The sequence below is a fragment of the Zea mays genome, chromosome 1 (assembly GCF_902167145.1).
Source record: "Zea mays cultivar B73 chromosome 1, Zm-B73-REFERENCE-NAM-5.0, whole genome shotgun sequence".
NCBI classification, from domain to species: Eukaryota; Viridiplantae; Streptophyta; class Magnoliopsida; order Poales; family Poaceae; genus Zea; species Zea mays.
In genome coordinates this window covers 249,418,220-249,436,225 of record NC_050096.1, presented here as the reverse complement: position 1 = coordinate 249,436,225, position 18,006 = coordinate 249,418,220, and the positions used below count along the sequence as shown (strand labels likewise).

The window sequence follows — 18,006 nt, the reverse complement described above, 5'->3', positions numbered from 1 at the left end:
AGTTTGGTTGGGAAAAGAAAAAAAATAAAAATATACTTTGCCAAGTGTCCAAGGAAGACACTCGACAAAGCATTGTTTGCCGAGTGTCAGCTGGTCGAAACTCGGCAAAGTTTTTTAAAAATATTAAACCACTCTTTGTTGAGTCCTTGTCAGTGGTCACTCAGCAAAGACGTCTTTGCCGAGTGCCGGATCGAGGACACTCGACAAAGTATATTTTTAAATTAAAAACAAATCTTTGTCTAGTGCCAGATCGCGGGCACTCGGCGAAGAACACTTACATAGTTGTGTTGTATGGGCCCGTGACCCATTCTTTCTTACACCACGCCCATGCCATCACCATCTTCCTCGCGCCCCCCGCCGCATCGCCAAGCTCGCGCCCCGCTGCCGCGCCCAGCCACCGCCGTCGTGCTTGCGCCTAGCCCCTACCGCTGCGCTCACCGCGCTTGCGCCCTGCTGCCTACACTTCCGACCAGTTTGAGTCCCTCCTCTCCGCTCATGACCCGTGTTTACATGTAGTTATGTAAATTAATGTAGTATATATACTATAAATGACTATGTAGTTTTCATTTAATGTAGTTTCTTTGTAGTTTATATAATATAAATGTAGTTTACATGTAGTTATGTAGTCCTGTTGTGTTATCTCTCTTGGATTGAATATATATAGATGTGATTGTCGGCCATCGTGCCGTTGAAATATGCATGGATGTCAGCCATCATTCTGATACTTTTATTTGCAGGTTTTAGAAACCTCCCTGTGCAGGGAAGGTGCTGTCGAATTTTTTTGTTGATAGGCTTCTGTTAATTATTTTGCAGAGGTATTCCTTGCCGCTGCACAAGAACCTGCACCGCGACGCATCGCCACTGCACCGACCCGCTAGTCTGACTCCACCGTCACCCTAGGTATAACCTTTATTTCCACATCATGGTCGTAGATCATGTAACCCAGTTAGGCGTCTCCCGTTCGAAAGAGATACAATGTAGGTATGTAGATCTTTGCATATCTACACATGTATCTGTTTTGAATTGTCCACGTTTTTTGGACAACCCGTGGTTGCGTAGATGGTGTTAGTTTCCATGCTCTACTCTGGTCCAAGACAGAGTTTCGACGTCACCTCCCTGTTGTTCTCCGGACAGTACACTCTCCCTGCCAAGGCGTGTATCCAGAGAACATCGAGGAGGTGCTGCCGAAACTCTGTCTCGGATCGGAGTAGAGCATGGAAATTAACCCCATCTACGCAACCGCGGGTAGGATTAGGACCTATCCTCACCTATTAGAAGGTAGGAACGTAGTGTACATGCATTACATGTTATATTAAACTTGTCGGCGTTTCGACCCCGGGGGGTCCCTGGACCGACGAGTAAATTGTCGCCGCGTGTCCCAGCCCAGATGGGTCGGCGCGAGGCGGAGCACGAAGGGGGGAAGGAACAGGCAAAGGGGAAACCCGCGGCCTTCGTGTTGCCCTGCGCCCAGGTCGGGTGCGCTTGCAGTAGGGGGTTACAAGCGTTCGCGTGGGAGGGCCTTACGCGCCGGCCCGTTCTCCCGTGCGGCCAACCTTCTCGTACGAGAGCCCTGGACCTTCCTTTTATAGGCGTAAGGAGAGGGTCTAGGTGTACAATGGGGGGTGTAGCAGTGTGCTAACATGTCTAGCAGAGAGGAGCTAGAGCCCTAAGTACATGCCGTCGTGGCAGTCAGAGAAGTTTTGGCACCCTGTTCATGTGATGTCGTGGTCGTCGGAGGAGCGCTGGAGCCCTGCGGAAGGACAGCTGTCGGGGCTGTCGAATCCTTGCTGACGTCTCCTTGCTTCCGTAAGGGACTGAGAGCCGCCGTCGTCATGGAGCACACGGGGCGCCATAATTATTTGTTTACCGGGGCGAGCCAGATGGGACGCTGGTCTTGTTCCCCGTAGCTTGAGCTAGCTAGGGGTAGGGTAATGATGGCCCGCCTGTGACGTGGTCGGTCCGAGCCCTAAGTCGGGCGAGGCGGAGGCTCCTCCGAAGTCGAGGTCGAGTCCGTCTTCTGAGGTCGAGGCTGAGTCCGACCCCTGGGTCGGGCGAGGCGGAGACCGTCTTCTGAGGCCGAGGCTGTGTCCGAGCCCTAGGGTCGGGCGAGGCGGAGTTCGTCGTCTTCCGGAGCCGAGGCTGAGTCCGAGCCCTGGGGTCGGGCGAGGCGGAGTCCATCTTCCGAGGCCGAGACGGGGGCCGAACCCTGGGGTCGGGCGAGGTGGAGCTTCCTATGTCGCCCGACGCTGGACTTAGCCGCTGTCGACCTCACTCTGGCGAGTGGCACGGCAGTCGGAGCCGGGCAGGCGGCGCTGTTTCCTTGTCAGGTCGGTCAGTGGAGCGGCGAAGTGACTGCGGTCACTTCGGCTCTGTCGACTGAAGAGCGTGCATCAGGGTAAGGTGTCAGGCGATCCTTGCATTAAATGCTCCTGCGATGCGGTCGGTTGGCGTGGCGATCTGGCCAAGGTTGCTTCTCTACGAAGACTGGGCCTCGGGCGAGCCAAAGGTGTGTCCGTTGCTTGAGGGGGCCCTCGGGCGAGACGTGAATCCTCCGGGGTCGGCTGCCTTTGCCCGAGGCTGGGCTCGGGTGAGGCGAGATCGTGTCCCTTGAGTGGACTGAGCCTTGACCTTAATCGCGCCCATCAGGCCTTTGCAGCTTTGTGCTGATGGGAGTTACCAGCTGAGATTAGGAGTCTTGGAGGTACCACTAATTATGGTCCCCGACAATAGCCCCCGAGCCTCGAAGGGAGTGTTGATACTCGCTTGGAGGCTTTTGTCGCACTTTTTTGCAAGGGGACCGGCCTTTCTCGGTTGCGTTTCGTTCCGTTGGGTGCGCGCGAGCGCACCCGCCGGGTGTAGCCCCCGAGGCCTCGGAGGAGTGGTTTGACTCCTTCGAGGTCTTAGCGCGTTTCGTGATGCTTCGGCCGGTCTGGTTGTTCCCTTATGTGAACTGGCCGTAGCCCGGGTGCATAGTCGAGTCCCAAGTTCTCGGGCTGGTATGTTGACGCTGTCAATGGTTTGGCCGGAGCCGGGTTTGCGAGAGCAGCCCCCAAGCCTCCGCACAGAGCAAGAGGACGGTCAAGGACAGACTCGGCTTTTTTCATACGCCCCTGCGTCGCCTTTCCGCAAGGAGGAGGGGGAGAAAGCGCCATGTTGCCCTCGGAGGGCGCCGAACATGGTGTTTCTAGTGAGTTGCTAACGGGTAATCCAAGTGGACGCCTGTGCTCCGTTCGTTAGGGGTCGGCTAGTGGCCCGGAGGCGCGCTCCAAAAGTACCTGCGGGTGAGTCGCCGGACCCGGTCCCCTTTTGACGGGGTCCGAGGGCTCGATGCCTCCCTCTGGTGGGATTCCGTTACAAAATCGTTCCCATCGGTCTCGGAAATGTCCTAGGGTACCTCGAGAGCGTAGCCCGAGCCTTCGTTATGCATCGAACGTACCCAGGGTCATCCCTCGCTCTGCGTGCTCTGAGGCGGCTGTCAGAACCCTTCGGGGGCCAGCCTACGAACCCCTGATCAGTAGTGGGCGCGGAGCCCGAGTGGCCTGAGGCGGCCGTTGAACCCTTCCGAGGGGCCAGCCTTCGAACCTCTGACCAGTAGTGGGCGCGGAGCCCGAGTGCTCTGAGGCGGCTGTTGAACCCTTCCGAAGGGCCAGCCTTCGAACCTCTGATCAGTAGGGGGGCTCAGGGCCCGCTTCCTTCGCGGAGAAGGATCCCTTTCGGAGTATCCCTTCTCGGTCCCTGTAGCAAGAGAGAGAAAGAGGAAGTGGAAAAGGATATGAAATCGAATGACGTCGCACACCTTTTTTTTGACGCGGTCATTATGGCGGAGGTGAAGCGTCGTCTGCTTTGCGTGCCAAAGGATTCTGCCTGTCCTGCCGCAGAGTTAATGCGACGGGACGAGTGGTTCGCGGGGCAGCCGTTGTGCGTGCGTGAGCCGTTCGAGGAACGGTACACGGGCGCGTCGTCTTCACGCCGTGGGAGAGGGTTCTCCTGCTGCCCCATGAGGGGACATGAGCTCACTGACGACTTGACTGCTGCTTCCGCCCGCCTGCCACCGCCATTACTGCCGGCCCATATCTGGCCGTATCGACCGTCGTGCCTTCTCCCGCGGCTGACTGACCCATGACCGATGTGCTCGGTTGGCACTGTCGGGTCATGCGCAGGGTCGCCTCGAGTCGTGGCACCGGTTGCGCAGTTGAGGAGGCGCGGTACTGGCGCGAGTGGCGGTGCAGTTTCTCACACGTAGTAACCGGTGCGCCGGTTACATGACGTGTGGGCCTGGGCCTCCATGCTGGACGCGTCGAAGTCGAAAGGGTGCGCCCCCTTGGTGCGGTTGCATGCCGCCTGCATGGCGGTCCGCCCTTTCACCCGCTGGTCCGGGCGATAGTGGAGGAATGCTTGTAACCGCTGGGTGTTTGCGCGCACCGCGCGCGGCGGTTTTTGGCTCCTTCTGCCCTGGGCCGGCTTGTATGACGCGTGGGACCCAGCCCCCGTGTCGTAGGGGGAGGACCTTGGAGCGTGTTGGAGAAGACCCAGTCCGCACCGGCTGAGGACGGAAGTGGGGAGAGTTGCCTTAAAAAGGAGGGTGACCCCCTTGGAAGGCAACCATGTCTTCGCACTCCCTTCATGCATCGCGCCCTTCCACCTTCCGAGCCCCCGGATGGGGAGCGCTCGCGTCGCTTTCGTCTCGCTGTCGTTGGAGGAACGCAACTTCGCGGAAGTTGGTACCTTTCAGCCATCGTTCGGCTTCAAGGATCTTCATCAGGCAGCCCGGCTGCATTCCCTCGCCGGTGGTCACCCAAGACGGTGACCACTAGCTTGATGGTGGGGAGAAGCAAACCAGGCTGCGACCTCTGCCCCTCCCTCAGCTTCAAGGATGTTCATCATCAGTGCTGGGGAGGGGAGTGCGCCGAGTTGGGGCCTGTCTCCGCGCGGGCAGTGGCCCGCTCCTTCCCTCAGTGATCGGGGGGAAGGGCGTTCGCCGTCCGTGGCGCTGGCAGCTGCCGCGTGTCTGGCTCTCCGGCCTGAGCGGCTTCGGCGCTGCTTCCGGTGCCACCTCCCACCGAGGCAGCTGGAAGAGGTTTCTCCGCCGACGAGATAGTCGGTGCCACCCGCGAACTGACCTCCAACTCCACGGCCTTGGAGGCTTGTCCTCGCCCCTCGAGTGGGGACATGGGCGAGGGCCTTATGGCAGCAGCATCCGCCCTGAGGTCATCGCTGCTACTGTCCGGCCGCTCGGAGCGGAGGTCGTTGTCGCTGCTGCCGGAGCGGGCGTCGGCGAGCCACCAGGGGTCTTGTCGCCCCGCAGGCCCTCCAATGTGGGGGGTTGTTCGTACCTGCGGGGGCAGAACCGAAGTTCCGTTTGCAATGGCACCTTGAGTGCCGGTGTCTGTTCGTTGTGGCTGTCGGGGCCTGAACATGTATGTATTTTTGGTGTAATACCATGTTTTTTCCTCCTCTCGAGCACTAGGACTCGCCTGTCGGCTAACTGAACCGCTTCACCAAGTGTGAGTTGCCTTGTGCGAAGGTGACGAGTGAGGTATCCGTATCTCGGAGGCGTAGGAGTCCCTTGGCTCAGTCGGCCTTGCCGCGCGAGGCTTCTCTTGCTTAGTTAAAGAAACCCTCGGCCGCTCTGCGGTGAGCCGGGGCCGAGGGCAGCAGTGTCAGCGTGGACAAAGGCAGAGTTGGCTCGAAAAGAAGACTTCGTTGGCCGAAGCCTGGCCGGGCCGTCCACTGGCGGGACCACCGCCGCAGTCGGGTTGCCGAGGCCATGAGCCGGGTAGGTGTCCTCGGGGGACAGCTGGCTGAGGCTTCGGGGCGACTGGCCGAGCCATCTGCTCGGGCCGGGTTCCTGGAGGAGACCCTGGCGGCGATGGCCCGGGCGTGGTGCTGACGTCGTCCTTTGGAGCGGAGATCCTTCATCCTCGTTGCCGTCCGAGGCTCGGTCGGACTTCGCCGAAGGTGGAGTTGACGCCGAGGGTGCTGCTGCTCCCCCTCCATCGACGTCTGAGCCTACGGGATCGGTTCGCCTGTAGTATGCATATGTTTTTTGTGGCCGCCGAGGCCCAAACATACTGTCGTCGCGTTGTAAAGCTGCGTTTCTTTTCCCCTCGTTTTGAGTATCTGGACTTATTTGTCGGTAACAGAATCGTTTGTCCGAGCGAGAGTTACTTTTCATGGAAGGTGATGAGTGAGGTATCTGTATCCCGGAGGCGTAGGAGTCCCTCGGCTCGGTCGGCCTTGCCGCTTACGTGTACTCTTACTCGTCCGTAGGATTCTGCTATTGATATAGTCGAGAAGGCACGAAAAATCGTTTTGGCAGAAAAGTTTCCGAGCATTAAGACTTGTTCGGTCAGCATAATCGCTTATCCGAGCGTGATTTACTTATCGCAGAAGGTGATGAGTGAGGTATCCGTATCCCGGAGGCGTAGGAGTCCCTCGGCTCGGTCGGCCTTGGCTGCTTACGTGTACTCCGTCGTTTTCAGGATCCCACTTTCGAAGTAGTCGAAAAGCACGAAAAGACGTTCTGACAGAAAGACCTTTTCCAAGGAAATTTTGACGCAGAGGGGGTTCCCCCCTTCTAGCCCCCGAGGGAGGGTCGGGCTTTGCCGAGGCAAGGCTGACCCTTCCTTGATGGTTAGACTTCATATGTAAACGAGGTATATGAACGGCTTGAAAACATCTTAAGGGTAGAAGCGACGTAGCTGTCGGATGTTCCAAGCGTTGCTGTAGACCTCGCCTTGACTGTTGGCCAGCTTGTACGTCCCGGGCTTCAAAACCTTGGCGATGACGAACGGCCCTTCACAGGGAGGCGTGAGCTTGTGGCGTCCTCGGGCGTATTGTCGCAGCCGAAGCACCAAGTCGCCCACCTGGAGGTCTCGGGACCGAATCCCTCGGGCGTGTTACGTCGCAGGGACTGCTGATACCGCGCTGAATGTAGTAAGGCCATGTCCCGAGCCTCTTCCAGCTGGTCCAGTGAGTCTTCTCGGTCGGTGTGGTTGCGTCGGTCGTCGTAGGCCCTCATCCTCGGGGAGCCGTATTCTAAGTCTGTGGGCAAGATGGCCTCGACCCCATAGACTAGAAAGAACGGTGTGAAGCCCGTGGCTCGGCTCGGCGTTGTCCTCAGACTCCAGACCACCGAGGGGAGTTCCTTCATCCATCGTTTGCCGAACTTGTGGAGGTCATTGTAGATCCTCGGCTTGAGTCCTTGCAGAATCATGTCGTTGGCACGTTCTACCTGCCCATTCATCATGGGGTGAGCCACGGCGGCCCAGTCCACCCGGATGTGGTGATCCTCGCAGAAGTCCAGGAACTTTCTGCCGGTGAACTAGGTGCCGTTGTCGGTGATGATGGAGTTCGGGACCCCAAAGCGATGGATGATGTTGGTGAAGAATGCCACCGCTTGTTCGGACCTGATGCCGTTTAGGGGTCGGACTTCGATCCACTTGGAGAATTTGTCGATGGCGACCAGCAGGTGCGTGTAGCCCTCGGGCGCCTTCTGCAAGGGACCGACGAGGTCCAGACCCCACACAGCGAACAACCAGGTGATGGGTATTGTCTGCAGAGCCTGAGCGGGAAGGTGGGTCCGCTTCGCGTAGAATTGACACCCTTGGCAGGTGCGGACAATTCTAGTGGCGTCGGCCACCGCGGTCGGCCAGTAGAAACCTTATCGGAAAGTGTTTCCAACAAGGGCTCGAGGCGCTGCGTGATGACCGCAAGCCCCTGAGTGTACTTCTTGTAAGAGCTCCTAGCCTTCGGCGATGGATATGCATCGCTGGAGGATGCCGGACGGGCTGCGGTGATAGAGCTCCTTCCCGTCACCCAGCAAGACGAATGACTTGGTGCGCCGCGCCAGTCGTCGAGCCTCGGCTCAGTCGAGGGGTAGCTCTCCTCGGTGGAGATATTGCAGGTACGGGGTCTGCCAGTTTCGATTAGGCGGGACCCCATTCCGCTCTTCCTCGACATGCAGTGCCTCACCCTCGGGGGCCAACAGTGCCTCGGGCTGAGCCGAGGGTACCTCGGGCAGGGCCGAGACCTTCTCGGGCTCGGGCGTGTCATTTGTCTTGACTGAGGGTTGATGTAGGTCTCGGGAGAAGACGTCCGGGGGAACCGTTGTCCGCCCCGAGGCTATCTTAGCCAGCTCGTCCGCAGTCTCGTTGTACCGCCGGGCGATGTGGTTGAGCTCGAGCCCGTAGAACTTGTCCTCTAGACGCCGAACCTCAACGCAGTAGGCTTCCATCTTCGGGTCGCGGCAGTGGGAGTTCTTCATGACTTGGTCGATGACAAGCTGCGAGTCACCGCGAGCGTCGAGGCATCGGACCCCTAGCTCGATGGCGATGCGCAACCCGTTGACCAGAGCCTCGTACTCAGCCACATTGTTGGACGCCGGGAAATGGAGGCGCAGCACGTAGCGGAGGTGCTTCCCGAGGGGTGAGATGAAGAGCAGGCCCGCGCCTGCCCCTGTTTTCATCAGCGACCCGTCGAAAAACATGGTCCAGAGTTCTGGTTGGATCGGAGCTGCCGGAAGCTGGGTGTCGACCCATTCAGCCACAAAGTCCGCCAAGACTTGGGACTTGATGGCCTTCCGAGGGGCGAACGAGATTGTCTCGCCCATGATTTCCACTGCCCACTTTGCAATCCTACCCGAGGCCTCTCGGCACTGGATGATCTCCCCTAGGGGGAAGGATGACACCACAGTCACCGGATGAGACTCAAAGTAGTGTCGCAACTTCCGCCGTGTCAGAATCACCGTGTACAACAGCTTCTGAATTTGTGGGTAGCGGATCTTGGTCTCGGACAGTACCTCACTGATGAAGTAGACCGGCCTCTGGACGAGCAATGCATGCCCTTCTTCTCGTCTTTCGACCATGATCGCGGCGCTGACCACCTGAGTGGTAGCGGCGACGTAGATCAAAAGGGCTTCTCCGGCAGCGGGAGGCACCAGGATGGGCGCGTTCGTAAGGAGCGCCTTCAGGTTCGCGAGGGCTTTCTTTGCCTCGGGGGTCCAAGTGAAGCACTCAGTCTTTCTTAAGAGGCAGTACATAGGTAGGCCTCTTTCGCCGAGGCGCGAGATGAAGCGGCTTAGAGCCGCAAGGCATCCCATGACCCTCTGTACGCCTTTCAAGTCCTTGATGGGCCCCATGTTGGTGATGGCCGCGATTTTCTCTGGGTTGGCCTCGATGCCCCGCTCGGAGACGATGAACCCCAAGAGCATGCCTCGGGGGACTCCGAAGACGCACTTCTCGGGATTGAGTTTTACGCCTTTCGCCTTGAGACACCAGAATGTCGTTTCAAGGTCGGAGAGGAGGTCGGAGGCTTTCCTCGTCTTGACTATGATGTCATCGACGTAAGCCTCGACCGTTCGACCAATGTGCTCTCCGAACACGTGGTTCATGCACCTTTGGTATGTCGCACCCGCATTCCTCAAACCAAATGGCATAGTAACGTAGCAGTACATGCCAAAAGGTGAGATGAAAGAAGTCGCGAGCTGGTCGGACTCTTTCATCCTGATTTGGTGATACCCTGAGTAGGCATCGAGGAAAGACAGGGTTTCGCACCCAGCAGTGGAATCCACGATTTGATCGATGCGAGGCAGAGGGTAGGGAACCTTCGGACATGCTTTGTTTAGACCAGTGTAGTCTACACACATCCGCCATTTCCCTCCTTTCTTTCTCACAAGCACAGGGTTGGCAAGCCATTCGGGATGGAATACCTCTTTGATGAACCCTGCGGCCATCAGCTTGTGGATCTCCTCGCCTATGGCTCTGCGCTTTTCTTCGTCGAATCGGCGCAGAGGCTGCTTCACGGGTCGGGCTCCAGCTCGGATATCCAGCGAGTGCTCGGCGACATCCCTTGGTATGCCAGGCATGTCCGAGGGACTCCACGCGAAGACTTCGGCGTTCGCGCGGAGAAAGTCGACGAGCACTGCTTCCTATTTGGGGTCGAGCTCGGAGCCGATCCGGATCTGCTTGGAGGCGTCGTTGCTGGGGTCGAGAGGGACGGACTTAACCGTCTCTGCTGGCTCGAAGTTGCCGGCGTGGCGCTTCACGTCTGGCGCCTCCTTGGAGAGGCTCCCTCGGATTCGGCGAGGGCCTCAGCGTACTCCACGCACTCCACGTCGCATTCGTACGCGTGTCGGTACGTGGGGCCGACGGTGATGACCCCGTTGGGGCCCGGCATCTAGAGCTTGAGGTAGGTGTAGTTGGGGACGACCATGAACTTGGCGTAGCATGGCCTCCCCAGTACTACGTGGTAGGTTCCTCGGAACCCGACCACCTCGAACGTGAGGGTTTCCCTTCGGAAGTTGGAGGGAGTCCCGAAGCAGATGGGCAGATCGAGTTGTCCAAGGGGTTGGACGCGTTTCCCGGGGATGATCCCGTGAAAAGGCGCCGCGCCTGTCCGGATCGAGGACAGATCGATCTGCAGGAGCCCGAGGGTCTCGGCGTAGATGATGTTGAGGCTGCTGCCCCCGTCCATGAGGACCTTGGTGAGCCTGACGTTGCCAATGACGGGGTCGACAACGAGCGAATATTTCCCCGGGCTCGGCACGCGGTCGGGGTGGTCGCCCTGGTCAAAGGTGATGGGCTTGTCGGGCCAGTCTAGATAGACTGGCGCCGCCACCTTTACCGAGCAGACCTCCCGACCCTCTTGCTTGCGGTGCCGAGCCGAGGCATTCACCACTTGCCCACCGTAGATCATGAAGCAGTCATGGACCTCGGGGAACTCCTCTGCCTTGTGATCCTCCTTCTTGTCGTTGTTGTGGGCCCTGCCACCTTCCGCCGGTGGCCCGGCCTTGTGAAAGTGGCGCCGAAGCATGACGCACTCCTCAAGGGTGTGCTTGACGGGCCCCTGATGATAGGGGCACGGCTCCTTGAGCATTTTATCGAAGAGATTGGCACCTTCGGGAGGTTTCCGAGGGTTCTTGTACTCAGCGGCGGCGACAAGGTCCGCATCGGTGGCGTCGCGTTTCGCTTGCGACTTCTTCTTGTTCTTCTTCTTGGTGTCGCGTTGAGCGGACGCCTCGGGGACGTCTTCCGGCTGGCGGCCCTGGGGCTGCTTGTCCTTCCGGAAGATGGCCTCAACCGCCTCCTGGCCATAGGCGAACTTGGTGGCGATGTCCATCAGCTCGCTCGCCCTGGTGGGGGTCTTGCGACCCAGCTTGCTCACTAGGTCGCGGCAGGTGGTGCCGGCGAGGAATGTGTCGATGACGTCCAAGTCGGTGACGTTGGGCAGCTCGGTGCGCTGCTTCGAGAATCGTCGGATGTAGTCCCGGAGAGACTCTCCCGGCTGCTGGCGGCAGCCTCGGAGATCCCAGGAGTTCCCAGGGCGCACGTACGTGCCCTGGAAGTTGCCAGCGAAGGCTTGGACCAGGTCGTCCCAGTTGGAGATCTGCCTCGGAGGCAGATGCTCCAGCCAGGTTCGAGCGGTGTCGGAGAGGAACAGGGGGAAGTTGCGGATGATGAGGTTGTCATCGTCCGTTCCACCCAGCTGGTATGCCAGTCGGTAGTCCGCGAGCCACAGTTCCGGCCTCGTCTCCCCCGAGTACTTTGTGATGGTAGTCGGGGTTCGGAACTGGGTCGGGAATGGTGCCCGTCATATGGCCCGGCTGAAAGCCTGCGGACCGGGTGGTTCGGGCGAGGGGCTCCGATCCTCCCCGCTGTCGTATCGTTCCCCACGCCTGGGGTGGTAGCCTCGGCGCACCCTCTCGTCGAGGTGGGCTCGACGGTTGCGGTGGTGGTGCTCATTGCCGAGGCGACCCGGGGCCACAAGCGCCGTGTTGCGCATGCGCCCGATGTGGAACGAGGCTTCCCACATAAATCGGAAAGTCGCGGCGCGATGCTCCGAGGGGTGCCCCTACCTTCGAGAGGCAGAGCTTTCGGCCCGTCGGACCGCGACATCCTCTAAGAGATTCTTGAGCTCTCCCTGGATGCGCCGCCCTTCGGTGTTTGATGGTTCCAGCATCGCGCGGAGTAGTATTGCTGCCGCAGCCAGGTTCTGGCCGACCCCACTGGAAGCCGGTGGTGGCCTTGCCCTGACGTCGTCGGCAATGCGGTGCTGGATGCCCTGGGGTAGATGACGCGCTTCTCCGGCCGGAGCTTGGACTGCCCATTCCTGCCCGATGTTCCACCGGAACTGCTCAAGTGTTCCTGCTCCCTCGTCGAGCCTGGCCTGCATCTCGCAGATTTGCTCGAGCTGTGCGTCCTGACCCCCCGCAGGGACTGGGACCACAGCTAGCTCCCGAAGGATGTCAACGCGAGGCGTAGGCCCAGGGGGATCGCCGTTTTCCGGCATACCAAGATGGTTGCCTTCGCCGGGACCCCCTAGATCGACGTGGAAACATTCACGACTTGGGCCGCAGTCCTCGTCGTCGAAGCTGCGGCTACCGTCGGAACAATCGGAGAGGCAGTAGTCGCATGCGGTCATGAAGTCCCGCATGGTACTGGGGTTACCGAGCCCAGAGAAATCCCAACAAAAGTTGGGCTCGTCATCTTCCTCGGAACCCGAGGGTCCGTAGGTCGAGACGGCCGTCAGTCTGTCCCAGGGCGACCACATATGGCACCCCGGAGGGTTGGTACATGCCTCTATGAAGGCTTCCACCGAAGCGAGGCCGCTTGGTGGGTCGAAGCTGAACCCAAAAGGCACGAGATGGGAATCAGTCGGTACCTCTTGGTCGACGGGCGGTGAAGAAGTCGCGTCAGGGGTGGACTGCACCGTCGTCTCAGGTACGAGGGTGACGCCCAGCAAGTCCTTCACGAGCGTGCTGGCGTCGGTCGTCTGCTTGGGGTTGGCGTGTTGCGGGGAAACGACGCTCGTCTTCGTCTCAGACGCAAGGTCGAAGCCCGGCGTGTCCCCCGCTGGGGCGCCGGCGTCGTCGACTTGCTTGACAGCCGACGAGGTGCCGCCTCCTGCTTGGCCATGGTTGCCCCGCCTCCTCCTCCGTCGGTGGGGGAGGTGACGGGACAAACCTGGATGTTGTTCTTCCGCCATGTGGGGAAGGCGTCGTTGGTTCCGCCGCCGGCGGGCGGGCTGACGGCCGCCATTGTCGCTGTCGCGCAGCAGAGGAAGGAGTATCATGTCGTAGCTGCCGTCGAGGGACATGAACTCAAGACTCCCGAAGCGGAGCATCGTCCCGGGTTGGAAAGGTTGCTGGAGACAACCCATCTGGAGCTTGACGGGAAGCTATTCATCAACACGCAGCAGGCCCCTACCTGGCGCGCCAACTATCGGCGTTTTGACCCCGGGGGGGGGGGTCCCTGGACCGACGAGTAAATTGTCGCCGTGTGTCCCAGCCTAGATGGGTCGGCACGAGGCGGAGCACGAAGGGGGGAAGGAGCAGGCAAAGGGGAAACCCGCGGCCTTCGTGTTGCCCTGCGCCCAGGTCGGGTGCGCTTGCAGTAGGGGGTTACAAGCGTTCGCGTGGGAGGGCCTTACGCGCCGGCCTGTTCTCCCGCGTGGCCAACCTTCTCGTACGAGAGCCATGGACCTTCCTTTTATAGGCATAAGGAGAGGGTTCAGGTGTACAATGGGGGGTGTAGCAGTGTGCTAACGTGTCTAGCAGAGAGGAGCTAGAGCCCTAAGTACATGCCGTCGTGGCAGTCGGAGAAGTTTTGGCACCCTGTTCATGTGATGTCGTGGCCGTCGGAGGAGCGCTGGAGCCCTACGGAAGGATAGCTGTCGTGGCTGTCGAATCCTTGCTGACGTCTCCTTGCTTCCGTAAGGGGCTGAGAGCCGCCATCGTCATGGAGCACGCGGGGCGCCATCATTATTTGTTTACCGGGGCGAGCCAGATGGGACGCCGGTCTTGTTCCCCGTAGCCTGAGCTAGCTAGGGGTAGGGTAATGATGGCCCCCCCTGTGACGTGGTCAGTCCGAGCCCTAGGTCGGGCGAGGCGGAGGCTCCTCCGAGGTCGAGGTCGAGTCTGTCTTCCGAGGTCGAGGCTGAGTCCGACCCCTGGGTCGGGCGAGGCGGAGACCGTCTTCTGAGGCCGAGGCTGTGTCCGAGCCCTGGGGTCGGGCGAGGTGGAGTTCATCGTCTTCCGGAGCCGAGGCTGAGTCCGAGCCCTAGGGTCGGGCGAGGCGGAGTCCATCTTCCGAGGCCGAGACGGGGGCCGAACCCTGGGGTCGGGCGAGGCGGAGCTTCCTATGTCGCCCGACGCTGGACTTAGCCGCTGTCGACCTTACTCTGGCGAGTGGCACGGCAGTCGGAGCCGGGCAGGCGGCGCTGTTTCCTTGTCAGGTCGGTCAGTGGAGCGGCGAAGTGACTGCGGTCACTTCGGCTCTGTCGACTGAAGAGCGCGTATCAGGGTAAGGTGTCAGGCAATCCTTGCATTAAATGCTCCTGCGATACGGTCGGTTGGCGTGGCGATCTGGCCAAGGTTGCTTCTCTGCGAAGACTGGGCCTCGGGCGAGCCGAAGGTGTGTCCGTTGCTTGAGGGGGCCCTCGGGCGAGACGTGAATCCTCCGGGGTCGGCTGCCTTTGCCCGAGGCTGGGCTCGGGTGAGGCGAGATCGTGTCCCTTGAGTGGACTGAGCCTTGACCTTAATCGCGCCCATCAGGCCTTTGCAGCTTTGTGCTGATGGGGGTTACCAGCTGAGATTAGGAGTCTTGGGGGTACCCCTAATTATGGTCCCCGACAAAACTATACTCGATTATATATGTTAGAGGATGGAGGGCCATGAGTGGATGTACATGGGCCATGTAGGAAGGAATGATGTCACCCTTGAATGGATTAGAAAGACTAATGCTTTCGTGGAACAGGCATATGGTGAAGTTGCTAAAGGAGCGAGTCTAGTCCCATACCCGTGCAGCAAATGTGCCAACCGAAAAATAAAATCAAAGAATGTCATGGTAGAACATATTTGGAAGAATGGATTTACGCCAGACTATAATGGTGGATCTTCCATGGTGAAGCACATCGTAAGGGAGAGGAAGTGGTGAGACAACACGTCGAGGATTATGATGCTGATGTTGAGGTAGCGGATATGTTGAACGACTATCACAAGGCATAGTTCACCGGAGGATGTATGGAGGATGAGCCAGAGCCGACCGCAAAGGCGTTCTGCGACATGTTTGATGCAACATAGAAGCCCCTTCACAGCCAGACAAAGGTTTCTCAACTGGATGACATTGGGCGTGTAATGGCATTCAAGTCGCAGTACAACATGAGTCAAGACGCATTCGATGGCTTGTTGGCAGTTATTGGCAGCCTGCTTCCGAAGGATCACGTTCTGCCAAAGAGCATATACGAGGCATAGAAACTCCTCTGTGCACTCAAGATGACGTATGAGCAGATACATGCTTGTCCAAAGGGTTGTGTGCTATTTAGGAAAGAATACACTGAGGCAAAGTATTGTTCAAAGTGTAAATCATCTAGGTTCATGGAGGTAGACTCTAGTGATGGACAGAAGATGTAGCTCGACATCCCCGTGACAATCATACGCCACCTTCCGTTCATACCGAGGATCCAGCATCTATACATGACCGAGGAATTCACGAAACAGATCACATGGCACAAAAATGGCAAATGATACAATCCTGACAAGATGGTGCACGCATTCGGTGGTGAAGCATGGAAACACTTTGATGCCATTCACTGTGAAAAAGCCGAAGAGGCTCGTAATGTACATGTTGCGCTGGCCACAGATGGGTTCAATCCCTACGGAATGAGCGCTGCCCCGTACACATGTTGGCCCGTGTTTGTTATCCCCATCAATCTCCCTCTCTTGTATGCTTTCAAAGACAGAATATATTTGTGTTGTTGATAATTCCTGGACACCCGAGGATTAAAATGGGCGTGTACATGGAGCTTTTGATTGATGAATTGGTATGTGCTTGGGAGGAAGGGGTATGGACGTATGACCGAGCTACGAAGACAAACTTCAAAATGCATGTTTGGTACCAGTACTCCATGCATGAATTACCGGCGTATGGGATATTCTGCGCCTGGTGTATTCACGGTAAGTTCCCATGCCTAGTTTGCAAGGAAGCTCTTAGGTTCATTTGGTTGAAGAAGGGTGGCAAATATTCGTCATTCGATGAACATCGAAAATTTCTCCCTCCTGGCCATCCATTCTACCTAGCCATCAAGAACTTTACGAAAGGTGTCATAGTGATAGACCGCCCACCTGCAATGATGACTGGTGTAGAAATTCGTCAATAGATAGATGGGCTCGTGGCCAATCCAGAAGGTGGTTTTATGGGATATGGTGAGCAGCATATGTGGACACATGAGTCAGGCTTGACTCGACTCCCCTATTATGACGACCTGCTCCTTCCACACAACATTGATGTGATGTACACTGAAAAGAATGTCACCGAGGCACTTTGGGCAACAATTATGGACATTGCTTATAGCGTTAGGAAATATTCTAGGTATGACGTCAATGGATACTATTTTCGCACAACAAGTTATGACCAAAGTAGACCCAATCAAAAAATAACGTGTTCTGGAGTATTTACGCCAGACCTTGACGAGGTCGAGTATTTTGGACGAATCGAAGAAATATATGAACTCAATTTTCATGATTCCAAACCTCTTACTCCAGTGACATTCAAATTTCATTGGTTTGACCCTGAAGCGACGAGACAGACACATTCTAATCTTGGGATAGTCAAAATTCGACAGGATTCCACCTTACCAGGAGACGATGTCTATATCGTGGCCCAATAGGCCACACAAGTGTATTATCTCCCATATGTTGTGTATAAGGTATCACCGCCTGGTGAATTACCTGTTCCAAGCGATGAAGATTATAACTTAGACCCGAACACATATGACGGAGAGTTCTTCCAAAAAGAAGAGCTAGAAGGACGATTTGAGATAGACTTAACTGAAGCTATCAAAATGGAAGTAGATTTTGAAATGGTTGTTGATGAGGAGGAGGATGAGGTGCAAAATGAGAATGACTTAGAAATTCTTGAAGGCAGTGACATTAATGACGAACTTGCGCATTCAGATGGTGTTAACTATGAAATGGTTGATAGTGATGATGAGACTTATGATCCGGCTAACCCCGACCCATATGAAGATTATTTTTAATTGATGTAATGCAATATTTTATTTATTTCACACCTGTTTCTAAATACATCTTTTATATGTGCTTATTTTCTTACTCTTAATTGCAGGTTGTTGGACAAAGATGGTGGGCGATGGGATGAGGACGAGGAGGGGGAGGAGGAGCACCTGTATGATGGCGCAGGAGGCACAACAGGATGACGACGTCTAGCAGCAGGTGGAGCAGCAGGCCGCTGTCGATGCGACACAGCAGGACAACAACGACGCTCAGCAAGATGCTTCAGGTTCTAGCGCCTCAGGTTTGAGGAACATCTACTTGCAAGGTCCCGCGAATCTCTCTCATCGTCCCATACTTCATGACAGACGGTCACTGATTCAACCCAATGAGAGATTCATGTAACTTTAGATGTTCTCACTGCTTGTTCATATTATGTGATCAAGTTCATAATATAAACTAATATTTTTTATTTATCACTTGGACAGGTCTTGGAAGGTTGTGGAGAATGCAGGGGGTCACGACCGCAACCCCAATGGCATCCTCGACCTTCTGTGCAGGGAACACTTCCCTGGACTGGTTGAGCACACCGGAGTGATGGGACCAGCCTACACCTTCGACCACTACGTCGTCACCCCCGATACAGTAGATTAGGACGACAGGGAATTCAATAACAAGGCGGAGTGGGTGAAGCAAGAGTTGTGGGTAAGTCTTACTATATTGTAAAATATGTCGTATTTGTTGCACATTCTTGAAATAATGTATGGATACATCATCTTTGTATGCAAGATTTATTCATATGCAAGGCTGGATGAGGGCAGGGCGGATGTGGTGCCACCATGAGCTGTAAGAAGGTCATCGTGGACATGCACTACGAGGCACGAATCCAGGCCATTATCAACTACCACGACTCCGTCCTTGGGGAGAAGGTGACCAAGCAGGACGCCCGAACCATATCGTTGACTAGGGACCAGTACTTGCAGGTAAATACAACACTTTAA

General features: G+C 57.1%; 1 pseudogene; it reads left to right on the top strand.

Annotated features, from left to right (window-relative positions):
* Positions 1-327: 327 nt before the first annotated feature.
* On the top strand, positions 328-17,659 carry LOC109942153 (uncharacterized; annotated as a pseudogene).
* Positions 17,660-18,006: the final 347 nt, after the last annotated feature.